Genomic DNA, 18,202 nt, shown 5'->3' with positions numbered 1-18,202 from the left:
TTTTGTCAAATTTGTTATCGCTATGGATTTGTTTATTTCCTTGTCCATTAATAAAAATGACTTACGAAGGTTCGTTGCATATGACTGGATGTTCACATTTTATGTTCCCTTCTTTTCACGTCACCAATACTGTGTATTTTTTTAAAAAATTACAACTAGACGTATGCTTTTTGGACTCACTGTAAATGCTATCGAGCACGAGTGGGGTCCGTTAGGGAGACGTATTGCAGCATGTGTATATGCGCCAACGACCATCCACAAGTTTCCAACCTCTGGTTGAGGAATGGAACGCCCTACTGCAAGAGCTTCGTATCAAACTTGTGGCCAGAGTGGGAGTTGGTTGCGAAGCATGCATTGCTGTCCATCGTGATTATTAAGAACCAAGTCCCACCGTTTGTAATGTCCTCTAGGGGACCATCACGAATCGCGATGATTCCAGTGTAATTATTGTCTTCGAATGAAAGTGTCATTTCTGTTCACCATACTGTGCACTTATTTCAGTTTTCTTCTGTGCTACTCTGTAGCAGATGTAAGCGTAGTCTTCCGCGGCCGTTGTCACTGTCAATAAAATTCTTCTGGGCTGTTGACTGCATCATCAGTTTATAAAATTGCCCGACGTGTCGGTCACTGTCGCAAGTAGCCTTCCTCAAGGCTTTGTCCAGAACTGACTGAATGAGACTTTTTTTCCCTTCATTGTCATGTTGATACCTTACAAACAAGGTAGGCCGGCAGCGGCCTATTTATGCCGCTCTTCGGCCATAGAAAAGACATACAGTACAACAGGAATACAGAAAAACAAACATACATGAAGGGCAAAAACGGGAGACAAACAAGAAAATAAACGAAGGCGTTCACTGCCGCACTGCTCGGAAAAAAAGAAAAAAAACGTTCAACACTGCGCACAACACGGAAGATAGAATGTCACACGTGAACGGAGGAGCTCGGACGAAGAGACACTGATGCACTGACGGGACGATTAACACGAGCACTGCGGCGACGATCTCCAGTGCACGAAAAAGCACTGTTCCCACACAAATCTGGGGACCTGCTAAACGGAAGAGGTGCGGGTGGGAGGGAGAAGGGCAGGATGTTGATGCCAGTGGAAGAGGAGAAGGGAGGGGAAGGGGGAGGGGAGAGGGCAAAGGGGTGTGTGGAAGCCTGGGAGAGGGGGGAGAGGGGAGGGAGGGAGGAAGAGAGGAGGGAGAGAATGGAAAAGGGGTGCCTTGGAGGAAAAGGGGGAGAAGGGGAGGGACAAAGTTGGTAGAAGGGGTAGATGGAGAGGATGAGGGCATCATCAGGGAGGGGGAGTTGGAGGAAGCCACCTTGCGCAAGGGTATAGAGTGTGGAGAGATGGAGAGCGGGTGGGATGTGAGAGTAGAGGCGCGGCAGCGGGCGGGGGTCAGAAAGGATGGGAGAGACAGGTGGATGATGGGGATCAAGTTTGCGGGAGGTGTAAAGGATCCGTATCCGTTCGAGGAAAAGGAGGAGGTGTGGGAACAGAATTAGGTTGTAGAGGATCCACATGGGGGAGGGGAAGCGGATGCAATAGGCGAGGCAGAGCGCATGGCGTTCCAGGATATGAAGGGATTTGTAGAAGGTAGGAGGGGCGGCGATCCAGGTGGGATGGGTTATGGTTCAAATGGCTCTGAGCACTGTGGGACTTAACTTCTGACGTCATCAGTCCCCTAGAACTTAGAACTACTTAAACCTACCTAACCTAAGGACATCACACACAACCGTGCTCGAGGCAGGATTAGAACCTGCGACAGTAGCGGTCGCGTGGTTCCAGACTGAAGGGCCTGGAACCGCTCGGCCACACTGGCCGGCGCATGGGTATAGCAGAGGAGAGGGCAGATGAGGGATTTATAGGTGTGGAGGACGATGGATGGGGTCCAGACCTCATGTGCGGCCAGAAAGGAGCTTGATGAGGCGGAGTCGGGAGCGTGCCTTGGCTTGGATTGTCCAGACCGGGGGGGTCCAGGAGTGGCGACGGTCAAGGGTAACGCCAAGTTACTTGAGGATGGAGGTGAGGTTCATAGGACGGCCATAGATAGTGAGATGGAAATCGAGGAGACGGAAGGAAGGGGTTTGGAATGAGAGAGACTTTAGATCTTATATAGTAGCAAAGGAAGCCGTTTGCATAATTTGGTAGAGTACTTGATGATAGGAGGATGGGCGTTAGGCGTTTTCTATTGGCCTTTACATTACACCTTGTCATTGGTGGATAATGACATGCTTGATTGGTGTTTGTATTATTTCTTGCCGTTGATGGAAACAGGCGAATTAGAAACGGGCAGTAGCTCTGACTAGGCGCTGTGTCAAGTACGGCCACCGCGGTCTCCGGCGCGCCTGCGTGAGTTGCTTTGCGCGCTGTCCTCCCACAACTTCGTCACTGCTGGCAGCCGGGATGCCGGAAGCCTATACCCGTCCTCTCCATTAATGTTGGCGGGTCGCTTCGCTGTTTCTATCGCCTCACTAACCTTCCTCAGGAATGTAAGTGGCTCTTTCACCAGTATGCGGGCTTGTCTCTTTATCGCGCTCATCCTGGTGTTACGCCTCCGCTGACCTGTGCTTTGTCCCAGACAGATATATCTTTCACGCTTTGCAATTCGTGTGCTGAGCCGTCGCCCCGGCTCTCCTACACACACCAGTTCACGTTCGCAAACGATTTCACAGACTCCTGCGGTGTTTAGCTTGTCGACCGCATCTTTCAGTCAGCGTCGAACATCTTTTATTTTGTTATTGCACCGAAAGATTGGTTCTATGCCGGCTAGGCGGAGAATTTTGCCCACACCTTCAGTGACCCCTAGTACATATGGTATTAGGGCTATGTTCTGTGCTTCCTTCTGCTCTTCCCTATTGCCTTCATCTTTTGTCGTCCTAGTTTTATCTATCATACCCTTGGCGTAACCATTGGCACCAAGCCCGCGTACTGGCGAAGCAGCCATTTACATTGAGAGGGAAGATTACAGAGACGATATAAATAGCCAAGCGCCCGCCAACATGAATGGAGAGGAAGGGTATAGGCTTCCGGCGTCCTTGCTGCCAGCAGTGACAAAGCTACGGGAGGACAGCGCGCGCAAAGCAACTCACACAGGCGCGCGGGAGACAGCGTTGGTTGTACGCACGGAGGGACTAGCACGCCGCAGCCCGCACCTGGCAACAAGTAAACAGCGCTACGTCATAGCTACCGCCAGTTTCTAATTCGCCTGTTTCCACCAATGGCAAGAAATAACGGAAACACCAATCAAACACTGATTCATCCACCAATGACAATGACCATATATAGACGAATAAAGAATGCCTAACACCCCTCATCCTCCTGTCCTCACGTACCCTATCACATTACGTAAGCTTCCGACGCTATTATACGAGGGTCACTCCAGAAGAAATGCACACTATTTTTGTAAAAATACAGTTTTCATTCTGCATGTGTTCAAAAATGGTTCAAATGGCTCTGAGCACTGTGGGACTTAACTTCTGAGGTCATCAGTCCCCTAGAACTTAGAACTACGTAAACCTAACCTAGGACATCATACACATCCATGCCCGATGCAGGATTCGATCATGCGACCGTAGCAGTCGCGTGGCTCCAGACTGTAGCGCCTAGAACCGCTCGGCCACCGCGGCCGGCATCTGCGTGTGTGAAAGTTTTACAGAGTGTAGATACATCCTTCCCGCTTGTTTTCAAACTTAGTTCAGCCTGTTCCCATGAGTGGCGCCGTCACTGCATGTCTTCAAGATGGCTGCTATACTTGACGTTCGTCAGAAGCAACGTGCTGCCATAGAATTCCTGTGCTGTGAAAACGAGACAGTGGGAAACATCCACAAGAGGTTAAAAATGTGCACGGAGATGCTGCTGTCATCCCAGTACAGTTACTCGGTGGGCAAGCAGATTACGTGATGAAAGCGGGCACGGCAGTATTGAGGATTGTCCTCGCAGCGGCAGGCCTCGTACTGCACACACTCCAGACAATGTGCAGAGAGTTAACTAATTGGTGACTGCTGACAGACGCATCACGGTTAACGAATTGTCACGCTACGTTGGGATAGGGGAAGGAAGTGTTTGCAGAATACTGAAAGTGTTGGCGTTAAAAAAGGTTTGTGCCACGTTGGTACACAGGATGTTGACAGTGGCTCACAAAGAAACAAGAAAACGGTATGCAGCGAACTTTTGGAACAGTACGAGAATGGTGGAGACGAATTTCTTGGAAGAATTGTGACAGGTGATGAAACATGGCTCCATCATTTTTCACCAGACACGAAGAGGCAATCAGTGGAGTGGCATCACGCAAATTCACCCAAGAAAAAAAAAATTCAAAACCAAACCTTCTGTCGGAAAAGTTATGGCTTCAGTGTTTTTCGATTCCGAAGGACTCTTGCTTGTGGACATCATACCAAGTGGAACCACTATAAATTCTGATGCATTGTGACGACACTGAAGAAACTTCAAGCTCGACTGAGTCATGTTCAACCACATCGGCAAAAGCAGGATGTTTTGCTGCTGCACGACAATGCACGACCACATGTCAGTCAAAAAACCATGGAAGCGATCACAAAACTCTGATGGACAACACTGAAACACCCGCCTTACAGTCCTGACCTGGCTCCATGTGACTATCATCTCTTTGGGAAACTGAAAGACTCTCTTCGTGGAACAAGGTTTGAAGATGATGACTCCATTGTGCACGCTGCCAAACAGTGGCTCCAACAGGTTGGTCGAGAATTTTATCATGCGGGTATACAGGCGCTGGTTCCAAGATGGCGTAAGGCATTGAGAGGGATGGAAATTATGTAGAGAAGTGAAAATATTGTTCCAAAAGGATGTATCTACACACTGAAAAACTTTCAAACATGTAGAATAAAAGATGGATTTTAAAAAAAATAGTGTGCATTTCTTTTGGGGTGACCCTCGTACAGTGTCTAAAGTCTGTCTCATTGCATAGTCAGCTCAGCCTAAAGCACTGAGGAAGGCCACTAGCAACAGTCGCCGAAACGTCGGATAATTTTATATATTGGCAATGCGGTCAACATCCCAGAAGAATTTTATTGACTATACTGTAGCAATTCCATCTGTGTATGGTCCAAGTTATATGGAGCAATGTTACATGTCAGTGATACACTGTGTGAAAGTTACTTTCGTCCTTAAGTTTTACACACCAGTATACAACTTGTACAGAAACCAGACCGTGGTTCTAACGGTCGAAACACATTAAAGGGAAGCAATCGTTGGGAACAGAGTGAGATACAGTTGTAGCCTATCCCTGAAATAGGAAGTATGTGCTGATTTGGGGACATGGGTTGAGAACAATGCCGATTTGACGCCATGGAAAGAAGTATTTATTAATTCTTATCCAGTTTCGCCCTTGATCGTTGTCTACATCCAAGGGTAAACTCATGATGTCAGCATGACCCCCTACTAAACCACGTCCCTCTGTCTTCCCTTCCCCGTGTCAGTTTTCCCTCCATTTTTCTATCTAATTTCCTGGAAAAAGTCCAATCGGAATGCTTCTAAGCCAACTGAGTTGCACTAAACACACTTATTTAGCTCAGTAGCTGATGAGTATTTACTGCCCTATCAGCTTATGCAAGCCGGCCGGTGTGGCCGTGCGGTTCCAGGCGCTTCAGTCTGGAACCGCGTGGCCGCTACGGTCGCAGGTTCGAATCCTGCCTCGGACATGGATGTGTGTGATGTCCTTAGATTAGTTAGGTTTAGTAGTTCTAAGTTCTAGGGGACTGATGACACAGATGTTAAGTCCCATAGTGCTCAGATCGATTTGGACCACCAGCTTATGCAATCACATTTTTCAACTACATCTGAAGACAAGGAATCTATAGCACTGGTACTCTGTGACTATAAAAATGCATTCGACTGTATCTCACATAAGGCCCTTCACAACAAGCTAAAATCATGTGGTACTGGGGGAGATGTTCTACAAAGTATCGAATCCTAACTAAAATAACAGACGACAGACAGTCCTGGTACAAGGAGCAAACTCAGGTGAAGTAAAGTTAAAACACGGTGTGCCACAGGGATCCGTAATACGGCCTCTGTTGTTCTTAATTGTCGTTAATGACATAGTTCCAATGGGGGCACCTTAGAGTTCGCGGATGATACAATTTACCATTCCACAATTTAAATTGCAGATAGCATTATCTGTGGTGTTGGGACAGCATCTATTATTGCAAATAATGTTCAAGGAATCGTGTGTACAAAAAATAACTTTAGTGATTGACGTTTTTATGAGCTTTTTAGGAATGATTCACTACACAAATCACCATTTTAGAGGAGGAGATGATAATGCATCATGTTCTGCACTACAAAAATATTATTGACATTGTTGTCTGCATAATATGGCTTTTAATTGGTTTAGATTTTAGGCCTGGTTCCACTTGTAAGAAAATCGAACTTTAACTGCCAGAGATTTTTTTAAGTCATTATGTTCTGCACTAGAAGATTATAATTGATATCATTGCTTGCCTAATATAGATTTTTTATTAATTTCGATTTTAGCCTATTTGAGGCAATTTTCCACTCTCGCGGATAACATTTGCTCTTACCTACATGACACACATAACTAAAATAGCAACTCATGAAGAAAAACTGCGAGTATTTACAATATTATTACTGCCTGTCAAGCATTTATGTCGCATTCCTACAAGATCTTCATCCAACACCACAGGCAAGAAGAATTCAACAAAAATTGTAACCAATATGATTTGATTTCAAAATGCATTAATGTAAAGCTGAGTAGTGATTCTCAAGCAGCACATCATGCTACGTTAGGAGCACAGAAATCTTGGTTAAATATTGAAATGAGGCATCAGTGTCCTAAAACAAAACTTAAACTAAACAAGAAACTATACAGTCTGCAACTGCAGACAGCTACTTACCTCAAGAATCCTACAGTCCAATGGCACAAGACAGATAAAGCATAACAGATAGCTAATAAAATATCAACAGAACATCAGAAAAACACACAAAAAACAATTAAATGCACTCACAAGAAAACAGCTCTCTCTCTCTCTCTCTCTCTCTCTCTCTCTCTCTCTCTCTCTCTGTCTCTCTCTCTCTCTCTCTTTCTCTCGATTCATGCTTGCACAATACTGAGAGGATTTATTTACAGAAAAACGAAAAAAGCTCGTAGAAGCCGACATCGAGGAAGATCAGTTTGGATCCGAGAGAAACGTAGGAACAAACGAGGCAACACTGACTCCACTCCTTATCTCAGAAGAGAGCTTGAAGAAAACCTACTTTTGTGGCATTTGGAGATTTGGAGAAAACTCTTCGAAATTTTAAAAGTAACCAGCATAAAATACATGGAGTGAAAGATCATTTGTAAGTTGTACAGAGACCAGATTGTTGTCATAAGAGTCGAAGGACATGAAAGCACAGCCGTAATTGAGAAGGAGGTAGACAAGGTTATAGCCTATCCTCGATGTTATTCAATGTGCATATTGAGCAAGTAGTAAAGGAAACTGAGGAGAATTTTGGAAAAGGAATCAATACTTAGGGAGAAAAAAATAAAAACTTAGAGGTTTGTCGATGAAACTGTAATTCTATCAGAGATGGAAAACGTCTTGGAGTGGAGTTGAAAGAAATGAATAGTGTCTTGAAAAGAGATTACAAGATGAATATCAACAAAAGTAAACAAGGATTGGAATGTAGTCGAATTAAATGAGGTAATGCTGAGTGAATCTAATTAGGAAACGACACATTACAAGTAGCAGATGAGTTTTGCTATTTGGACTGCAAAATTACTGACGATAGCTGAAGTAGAGGGCATAAAATGGAGATTGGCCGTAGCAATAAAGGTATTCCCGAAAAAGACGAATCTGTCAACATTCATTATAAATTTAAGCGTTGGAAAGTCTTTCTGTGGGTTTTGTCCGGAGTGTTGCCTTGATTGTACGGAAGTGGAACGTGAACGACAATCAGTTCAGACAAGAACAGAAGTTGTTAAAATGTGATACTACAGAAGGGTGCTCAAGATTAGATGAGCAGATCAGATAACTAATGAGGAGATACTGAACGGAATCGGGAAAAAAACGAAGCTATGATACAAATTGATAAAAAAAAAGGGGTAGATTGACATAACACATCCCTATGCATCAAGGAATACGCAGTTCGGTAATGCAGGGAAGTGCGGGGGTAAAAAATTTAGAGAGAGACCTGGGCATGAATATAGGAAGCAGAATCAAACGGATATAAGTTGCAGTAGTTATGCGGAGATGAAAAAACATGCGCGGGGAGACTAGGGCGGAGAGCTGCATCAATCTAGTCTTCGGACTGAAGAGCACAGCAACAGGAAAAAAAGTCGCTGGCACCCGAACTTTTTTGGCTGATGTGATGAAGCTCTACGTGCAGGAGAACGAATTTCTTCTGTTAACTGACAAACATATCCACAACGACACCAAGAGATTTTTCAAAACGAAGAAAGATTGCCATCGCTTAGTATTAAAATGATTCCCTCCCACCATATGCGTCCTCTAGCGTAGTGGTTCCCAACCTCAGGATAATTACTCCTCGATGGGTAAAGTTAAATTTTCTGCGGGGTAAAACAAAAGGGTTCAGTGGCGTTTTGGTCACGAAACTATAACATTTTTAGAATATCATTACTATTATCACCACTTCGTAACACTGTAATACTGATTACATATAATATTTTTTTAAATTTTATCCACATTTTGCAGCTTCAAACGCGACTGTACTCAATACACTTGAGATACGAATTAAAAAACGCCTTCAGTCACAATTTTCCGTGTTTTATTCAGTACCCGATGCATTTCGGACCCTGTGGGTCCATCTTCATGTGTAATTCGTTTAATACATTATTTATTTGTTCTCTTGAATGAGATGCAATGCATATTCAAGAGAACAAATAAATCATGTATTAAACGAATTACACCTGAAGATGGACTCACAGGGTCCGAAATGCATCGGGTACTGAATAAAACACGAAAAATTGTGACTGAAGGTGTTATTTAATTCATACCTCGAGTGTATAATAATAATGTTTTATGTTTTTTTTTTTTTCAAATACGAGCGTAAACGTATGACATGTGGTGTCACAGTTTGTAAAACGAATGCATGAACGTCTTCCTCATATAGTCCACTCAGTGCACACATACTTTGTACTATGCATCTATGACAGTAAAACTGAGACAAATACCCTCTCGAAATTGTAGGTACCTCCCACAACAGACCACAAACTTGTTTCTTTATTCACTTCGCGACAATAAATTAACTCATCGACAGCACAACACGAGATCACAATAGCAACAATGTAATGGTTACTACACTATTGTAGGACCGACATATTATTGTTATTAGCGGCACTGGCCAGACACAAAGCACTGTCGGCCTGAAGTTTTCCGATTTCTGCCATTTGAAAAGTAAAGAGTCCAGCAGACAAGTGATTTAGTGCACACACTTTAACTCGATTGATTTTAAATGGTGCTGCAGGGTGTGGATCAAGGAAGTATCGTTAGGGAGAGGAGTAGTGCAGAGGAAGCATGTTTCATAACAAGTTCCTACCCTCATTGTGGATAGTTAGTAGAGTTGTGGCGATTCGTGAATGAGTCGTTCATTTGAACGACTCTAAATAAAGAATCGTAAGAATCGAATCGTGATACGGACGAATCGTCGTTCAAAAGAATCGTAAGAACGATTGCGTGTTTCCGAGTCGTGACGATTCCAAGTTCCAACGATTCATCGATTCTTAGTACGCTATGCTTCGAAGGCAACTTCCGAATCATGCCGAGTCGTGCCGAATGATTACGATCGCCAGATGGCAGTCAAGTGGAGGATGCGTGTGAACAAAGGAAGCTCGGAACGAACAAACGAAGTTCGTGGGCCGTAATATTCATGGAGGTATTCTTACCTCCATGGTAGTATTATTACTCGTGAAAACCGAGCTGATATTTGGCGGTGGCTGACGGGAACGCCTTTATGTAGCGAGCGTAAAGGCATTTCCCATTTACTATCCCTATATAGTGCACATGCGCGGATTCGTATCATCCTACGTTTTTCTGTGCGCTTTCCAATTCCACATCACCTTATATTTCACAATAAAGCAACTGTCAGCCCTCGCACACTGCAAATTTAGCTTAACTTTTGTTTCGTCGAAATACAAAGCATAGGTATTTTGTTTTTAATTTGTCTGAGAACTTGCTTCTGCCACTACTATTTATGTGAGAAGACGACATACTTCTACAGTGTAGGATACAATCGTATACAGCGACATTACTTCACTGCGAATTTGATAATTCTGTTAGTTTCACCAGTGCCGCCACTAAATGGTTGTCGCACTAGACCAATATTACAGAGCCTATATAGAGAAAATGTAGGCTGTCTAACCAATACTTTTCTTGGCGGATCGCCGTGTAAACCGTCTTTAAACAAAAGCTTTTTAATTAATAATTTCAAGTTCGAGTTTTCGAATGTTATCGTGTTCAGATTCATATTAAATTTTAGTGAAGTAATGTCGCTGTATACGATTGAATCCTATTGTTTAGAAGTATGTCGTCTTCTCACGTAAATAGTAGTGACAGCGGCAAGTTCTCAGACAAATTGAAAGCAAAATACCTATGCTTTGTACTTATAGGAAAGGAAAGATAAAGCTAAATTTGCTGTGTGGGAGGGCTGTCAGCTGCGTTATGAATTACAAGGGTGATGTGGACTTGGAAAGACATCTTAGCACAGAAAAACTTAGGTTGATATGAGCCAAACCACGTCTGCCTCACTGCTAGATTTTGTTACTATAAAACAGACGTCTGTAGTTAGATACGTTCAAGCCACACAACCAAACTGACATTCCACGTAATTTTGCACCACCTACCGCACAAATCGACTCCTCTTTCCTGGCATAGTGAAATAAAACAATAGATGCAATCAAATCAAACGTGACCTTTCAACAATTAAGGCATTACACGTATAAATCGAAAATCACACTTGTAACGTCATATGCATGTTTATTCATAAATAAACTATTTCTGGCATATCTTATCATGACGCAGTTCGATTCTAACCCCATTGACAATTTTAGACATGCCCTGCCATCTGTGAGTAAGATGTAGAACTTTTTGCATTCCGCAAGAATCGTGCCATCGCAGACTAGAATGAATCGTGAAAGAATTGTGAACGAATCGTGGGAATCGATTCGCAACGTGAGATTGAATCATAGGAATCGAATCGGGAAAAAGAATCGTGTTGGCCAACTCTAATAGTTAGCTTTCCTTTCTGAGACGAGTTGTAGGAGGCGCTCGCGATGCACTGAGAACTGCATCACCATTCCGTAAGAAAAGGTTGTTAGAAGTAAGTAGTACCAATTGTCTCGCTGACTCTTTAATTAATACTTTAATAAACACCTACAAAATCTAAATATCACTTATCTTTAGTCGTTAAAAACTATTTTTCGTTCTACAGTTCAGTTAGGTGCTAACGTTGATGATGATGGGAGTACGGGGGAGCGGGGGTGGGGGGGGGGGGGGAGGGGGGGGGGGGTGGCACCAGCTAATATCCTAGTATCTGATTGTACTCAGGGGTAATGATCTCAGAAAGGTCGGGAACCGCTCCTCTAGGCAACCTGGTGAATTCTGTTTTTATCGTCAGCTAAAAAAATTTGATCAAGAAGCTTAAAAATGCTTTATCTCAGTAAGAGTGAAAAAGAAGTTACGTCCCAAGAAGGCTGCATCAAAATATATTCCACTCTACACCACGAGCTATCCTCGCCAATATTTGGTGCAATTATTTGCTACGCTCGGTTTGCTGCCAAGCCGTGCGATCAGAAAGAACCTTTTATGAATGCAAATCAATTCTGCTTTTCCGTGGCACTTTGAAACATCCATGTAACTGTAAAAATGCGGCAGTTATAACTTGCGCAAGATCCAGCTAAAATTACCGCTTACTCTGTTTTTACCATCAATATCACCCCATGAAGTGAGAGTCATGAACTGAAAAATAATAAAAGTATATAATTTGATATACTACGTTCTCGTGCGCGTACGCCTTATAATCCCTTCCTGGAAATTTATTTCCAATCTCAAATTCTCCTTTGCCTTTTCTTTCGTGCTTTTTATGAAAATATTAATGAATATAATGTGCTGAACATTACTCCTATTTCCGGTTTATTTCCCGTGTAAGTAACATAGAAATTGAAAATAAAAATAGGTTTCCGCAGAGGGACTCCACTCCACGGCTCTCGGATTACCGTTCTGTACTCTTTACGCATCGCCAACATCTGCCTGTAAACTATACAAACGAAAATGACTGACACCCCCGACCAGCGCCAAAAATGCTATTTAAATGAACGCTTCGCCATCTGCAGCTGCCACTTCAGTCCCTTCTGTTTCTGCACAAACCCTGCATATACTATAAATCTGGACGATATCGGTGATGACGAGTAGATGCTGTGCCCTTGTTAGTAACCAACGGCGTACTACACTGAAGAGCCAAAGAAACTGGTACACCTGTCTAATATCGTGTAGGGTCCCCGCGAGCACGCTGAAGTGCCGCAACACGACGTGGCATGGACTCGACCAATGTCTGAAGTAGTGCTGGAGGGAACTGACACCATAAATGCTGCAGGGCTGTCCAGAAATCTGTAAGAGTACGAGGGAATGGAGATCTCTTCTGAACAGCACGTTGCAAGGCATCCCAGATCTGCTCAATGATGTTAGTTTCTGGCGAGTTTGGTGGCCAGCGGAAGTGTTTAAACCCAGAAGGGTGTTCTTGGAGCCACTCTGTTGCAACTCTGGACATGTGGGATGTCGCATTGTTCTGCTGGAATTGCCCAAGTTCGTCGGAATCCACAATGAACATGATTGGATGCAGATGATCAGACAGGATGCTTAAGTACGTATCACCTACCAGAGTTGTATCTAGATTTATCAGGGGTACCATATCACTCTAACTGCACACGCCTCACGCCATTACAGAACCTCCACCAGCTTGAACAGTCCCCTGCTGACATGCAGGGTTCATGTATTCATGAAGCTGTCTCCATACCCTCATAGGTCCATCCGCTCGATACAATTTGAAACGAGACTCGTCCGACCAGGCAACATGTTTCCAGTCATCAAAAGTCCATTGTCAGTGTTGAAGGCCCCAGATGAGGCGTAAAGCTTTGTTTCATGCATTCATCAGAGCACGCGAGTGAGCCTTCGGCTCCGAAAGCCCATATCGATGATGTTTCATTGAATGGTTCGCGCGCTGAAACTCGTTAATGATCCATCACTGAAATCTGCAGCAAAAGCGGGAAGGATTGCACTTCTGCCACGTTGAAACGATTCTGTTCAGTCGTCATTGGTCCAGTTCTTGCAGAATCTTTTTCCGGCCGCAGCCATGTCGGATATTTGATGTTTTACCATATTCCTGATATTCACGGTACACTCGTGAAATGATAGTGCGAGAAAACCCCCACTTCATCGCTACCTCAAAGACGCTGTGGCCCATCGCTCGTGAGCCGACTATAACACCACGTTCAAACTCACTTAAATCTTGATAACCTGGCATCGTAGCAGCAGTAACAACTGCTGCTGCATGACAGGGACAGATGGGCCCCTGTTGTTCGATGGAGAGTTATTTCTCCAAGCTGGCGAGTGTGCGAGTGTGAACCTGGTTTCATGACGTCCTTTCAGTCGGCTGGGACGGTCGAAAGGCACTTGCCGACCGCAGCGCCGCTTTCTGCCTGTTTACATATCTCTGTATTTGAATACGCATGCTTATACTAGTTTCTTTGGCGCTTCAGAGAAAATCTGTTGGATTCTATTCCAACCGGTCCAAATATTGACGAAAAAATCATTCTCGCATTTGCTTTTGGTCAGTGTCAGTTATTTCACCCTCCTTTAATTGTCAGTCATCCATTACCCTATAGCGAACTTCCTCGAGGTGCAGCTGCAGTTTTGGAAAGATCCTTCGAGCAAATCATCTTCAGAATAAAACGCTTTTGCGTAACCATTAATGAGGATATGAAATGGAATGATCACATAAGATCAGTCGGAGATAAAACAGATAGCAGGCTTCGGTTGATTGATAAGATACCGGGTAATGCAGTCAGTCCACAAAGGACACAAGTACAAAACACACGTGCGTTCCATCCGAGAATATTGCTCAGTTGTGGGTGACCCATATGAGATAGGATTAAAAAGGGATATTGATAGCACGAATGGCCACGGGTTTTTGATCGACGGAGTGCTTCTCGGAAATGCAGTAAAACCTGAACTGACAGATTATCATATTTTCAAAAGTCTCCTTTTTATTTTCATTTAAAGCGAGTGAAAATACTGCATTATGCTACAATAGTTTTGTGGCCTAATTAGAAAGCATACTCTAGTGCACTATGACCGCTCGGATTGAATTTTAAATGCACTGATTTCCTGAGGCCTTGCACATTGCTACAGATTTCGATGTGTTCATGAATTTCAAAAGTATTTGCAGAGGCTTCTGAGAGTCGCTGTACAGTTGCACCTCCACGTTGTCTTTCCTTTTCTCGTAATAAACTCAGTTTTCCGCAGAAGTTACAAAAATCGCTAAAGCTGTTTACACACTTGCACTTTATATTAATTGTTCTAGTACAGAAACTACGTACAAAGATAAACAGAGAGATCGAGACAGGAGGAGGAGGGGGAGGATATTAGTGTTTAACGTCCCGTCGACAACGAGGTCATTAGAGACGGAGCGCAAGCTCGGGTGAGGGAAGGATGGGGAATGAAATCGGCCGTGCCCTTTCAAAGGATCCATCCCGGCATTTGCCCGAAGCGATTTAGGGAAATCACGGAAAACCTAAATCAGGATGGCCGGAGATGGGATTGAACCGTCGTCCTCCCGAATGCGAGTCCAGTGTGCTAACCACTGCGCCACCTCGCTCGGTGATCGAGACAGGTATATGATGTGGATATGTATGAAAGTACACCGGGAGACCCATCAAAAATTACAATTTAGTTCGTACTATATAAATTTCCACAGTGGAAAGAAAAACAGCGAATGGTGGCATATGAGAGAAACAATTACGTAGCACATATCACAAAACCTTTGTAGTGGTTGGATCACCTATCCACATAAAAACAATGCCTTGATAGCTAGTTATATCTCCAAATTCAGACCACTGTGGCCATTTACACTGCTATATTAGTAACTAGTAGCAGCAATCAGGCAGATGTATTTCTTCTGTGAAATATTTTGGTTTAAGCATACTATCTTCACGTATTATCTATAAAATACAGTGTTTCTATACTTCGTTTGTTTACTGGTTTCAGTGACGTCACTATCAGGACTGTTACACACACTGTTTTCTTTATTATTTCAGCACCATTAAAGTCTACACACGCCTCACAGAGCAAATTGTTTCTCTTGAGACGTGAACAAACACTGCGACGGAAAGCCTACCGCACGCACCAATCGCAAGCGTAATGACTTCCCTGTCAAAAGAAAGGTGTATAACAGAGGATCACGAGAGACTGGCTTATGATATGGACACCGAACGTTGGTGTAAACTGTACTAATAGTGTTGTAACTGCGTAATTTTCTAACAGTAACTGTCACAGACGCCGATATGGCAAAACAGTGCGAAAGCGCTCAGTTCAGTTGTTTCAAGGTCATTTGGTGAACTGCTGTGCCTGCTTTTGCAGAGGAAGCAAAACACAAACCTAAGTTTGAATCCTTTATAATGTAATACATACTTTTTAAGATTTCTTTTGTAGTCAGAGTTAGTCATTTTCTTAGTTCTGTATTTCACTTTCATCGTAGTCAGTTTTATATTCGAAGACAAATGCATTGCAGCTTCCCCCCTAAACGTAAATGTAGTGCTGCGGCAAATTACAAAAAGTAATTCCCTACGAGCTTTAATTGTAACTCTGACACACTGAAAATTCTACTAACAGGACAATAAAGTACGTGCGGTATAACGTCGCAGTAGACCGAAGACGGAAGCATTGCCTCTTTGTACAAGTGAATACAAGGGTCTACCACCAAGATTAGATTACAAATTAAGTGTAATAAACAGTAACAATACAGACGGATGCTAACATTTCTTTCGTGTGCGACAAATCCTTAAAACACACAAATGTTCAAGAATATGCATACTGGGTAGTCTAGCAGCATTGTTCGTAATTCGCGGGTAAGGAGCTCGCTGGCGGGCAACGAGAACAACTGCCGGTAACATCCGAGCCGAGACGTAAACACCTCTGGTCGCGTGAAGCGCTGCAGGTGCGTAACATGAGAACTATACATGCCGACGAGAATAAACTTTGTTTCGTGTTGCTGTGGCATTCTCTTCCACAAAATACCCTTAAAACACACACACACAGAAATAAACGAACGTGCATGCTTACTCTCGGTCAGCCTTCTGCCTCCCACTCACAAATATATGCTTATTAGTGCATTTGCATTGTTTTGCCACGATCATCCACTGCTGCCGCAGGGCCCTCTTGTCCGAGTACAAAAACAAGCAGTCTGTTTCAGGCAGCTGAGGAGTATTGCTTCTAGGTGTAACGTAAAGTGATCGCTGGCGCGCAAAGAGAACAATCGCCGATCACACTCAAGCCGCGTCATAGAACACCTCTGGTTGCTCGAAGCACGGTAACACGCCGCAGATGCGGCACGCCTTGGTCACCCGCGGTTGACGCAACCGGCACGGCCTGTGCACATCGCGGGAATTTCTTTCCGTAGCGTGCTCCAGGCCCAGATAAGCTGCAGAAATAATCTAAGGGTAGCGGAGGCGCCACGCAGCCGACGCCTGACGCGCCCGCCGTGTTCCGCGTGGCGAGAGCGGGCGCGGTCCGCATGCGCAAGCCAACTGCGCGTGGTCGCGCCGCCTTCTGATTGGCTAGCGGCCGGTAGTCTGACATCGGACCATCTCCGCGGACATAAAACGACCGGCCCGCCGCCCTCGGCAGTCCTAACAGTGACTGTGTCTGGTGCGGTGGCTACACAGGGGAAGACCTGCCATCGCTTAACTACACAAGGAAGGAGCTTCCTCGAATTAACCAAGACAAACAGCGTTCGCGATTAACTAAGGTGAGTCGCCAGCGAAAGCCGGCAGGGCTTAATTCTCAGCGTGTGCTATCGGCCAGTTACCTGACGATGAAAATTGCGGTGTCCTTTTATTGATCATGCTCCCAAGCTTTTACAGTACCGGTTAGAAGGCATTAAGAAAAGTTATGCTCATACAGAGCCCTTGCATGTTTTGATTAGGTTTACTGTTTATTTTTTGCCTACTTATATACTCGTGAATATTACCGCAATACGCGTATCGGAGATTTTGTCACTATACCATATACGAGTATATTACAGTTTCTACTTATTCTTTTCATGCATGTAGGGTGAGAAGATGCTTATGACTCTCTTTGCAGTCTTATTATTCCAATATTTCCTTCGCCGTTTCCGCCAGAGTAATATGAAGGGAATAGATAGTATTTGTATACCACATTCGAGAACACCGTAGTGAATTTTTGCGATATGATTTACGTCTTTAGTAAACTGCCTGCCACTTCAGAAACTGGTGTTCTTCAGTACTTTCCCGCGAGTCAGACAGGCCTGTCACCATTCGTGTTGCTCTTTTGTATTCTCGAACTGTGCAGTTAATCCAATACGAGACGCTTTCTATACACTTGAGGAGGATTTCGGTGCAGGCTATACACGTATAACCTAAGGGATTTCACTATAAACTTTCAGTTTCTCAGCAACCTATCAATGAATCGAAGCCTATGTGATAAGGTCTGCAATTGCTCCCAACCAGCTTCAGTGGCAAAGGTATTTAAAGTTCCTTGGTAAACAAGAGCACATGCTATTTAGTCTGAATTACACAACAAAGTGTCCTAATCAGCACGGAGCATCCAAGCATTGTTTCGGCTTTTCGTCTGTAATAAAAAGTGCATCTTATTCTCAGTCTCCTTGTTATACAATAAAACTTACAGAACAATACTAAATTACAGAAATAATATCCTGCCAACATTAGCGATTTTCAAGTAGTGTAGCGGGTTCATTTCAGCGTAACTGTTGATGCCTCTTCTCTAGGGTCAGTGAGCTTAGATTGTATAACAATTTACGTGAAATCTGCGAATGGTGATCCCGATATCCAATTTATACATGCGGTAGTGAAATTGCTGGGCTGAGTGACGTGCAGTCAGAAACACTGAGACTCAACTGACTGCCTTGGATGTCCTTTTACTAAATTAACCAGTCTCACATGTCGCAAATAAT

At 43.8% G+C, this 18,202-nt stretch overlaps 1 protein-coding gene and 1 long non-coding RNA gene across 3 annotated transcripts in view; one reads left to right on the top strand and one right to left on the bottom strand.

The window, feature by feature from the left end:
• The window catches only part of LOC126474732 (uncharacterized), a 55,150-nt gene extending 38,511 nt beyond the window's left edge, over positions 1–16,639 (bottom strand). Inside the window, exon 1 of the long non-coding RNA XR_007586589.1 lies at positions 16,333–16,639. This is a non-coding gene — a long non-coding RNA (uncharacterized LOC126474732). The remainder of the gene's footprint in view (positions 1–16,332) is intronic.
• Positions 16,640–16,884: 245 nt separating this feature from the next.
• LOC126475486 (fatty acid synthase) overlaps positions 16,885–18,202 on the top strand; it is a 97,382-nt gene continuing 96,064 nt past the window's right edge. For both annotated transcript variants that reach the window (XM_050103393.1, XM_050103392.1), the window contains exon 1: positions 16,885–17,017. The gene's annotated coding sequence lies outside the window, so the exon portion shown is untranslated. The remainder of the gene's footprint in view (positions 17,018–18,202) is intronic.

The sequence above is a fragment of the Schistocerca serialis genome, chromosome 4, assembly GCF_023864345.2.
Source record: "Schistocerca serialis cubense isolate TAMUIC-IGC-003099 chromosome 4, iqSchSeri2.2, whole genome shotgun sequence".
In the NCBI taxonomy this organism is placed as follows: Eukaryota; Metazoa; Arthropoda; class Insecta; order Orthoptera; family Acrididae; genus Schistocerca; species Schistocerca serialis.
This window is presented reverse-complemented; position numbering and strand designations above follow the sequence as displayed.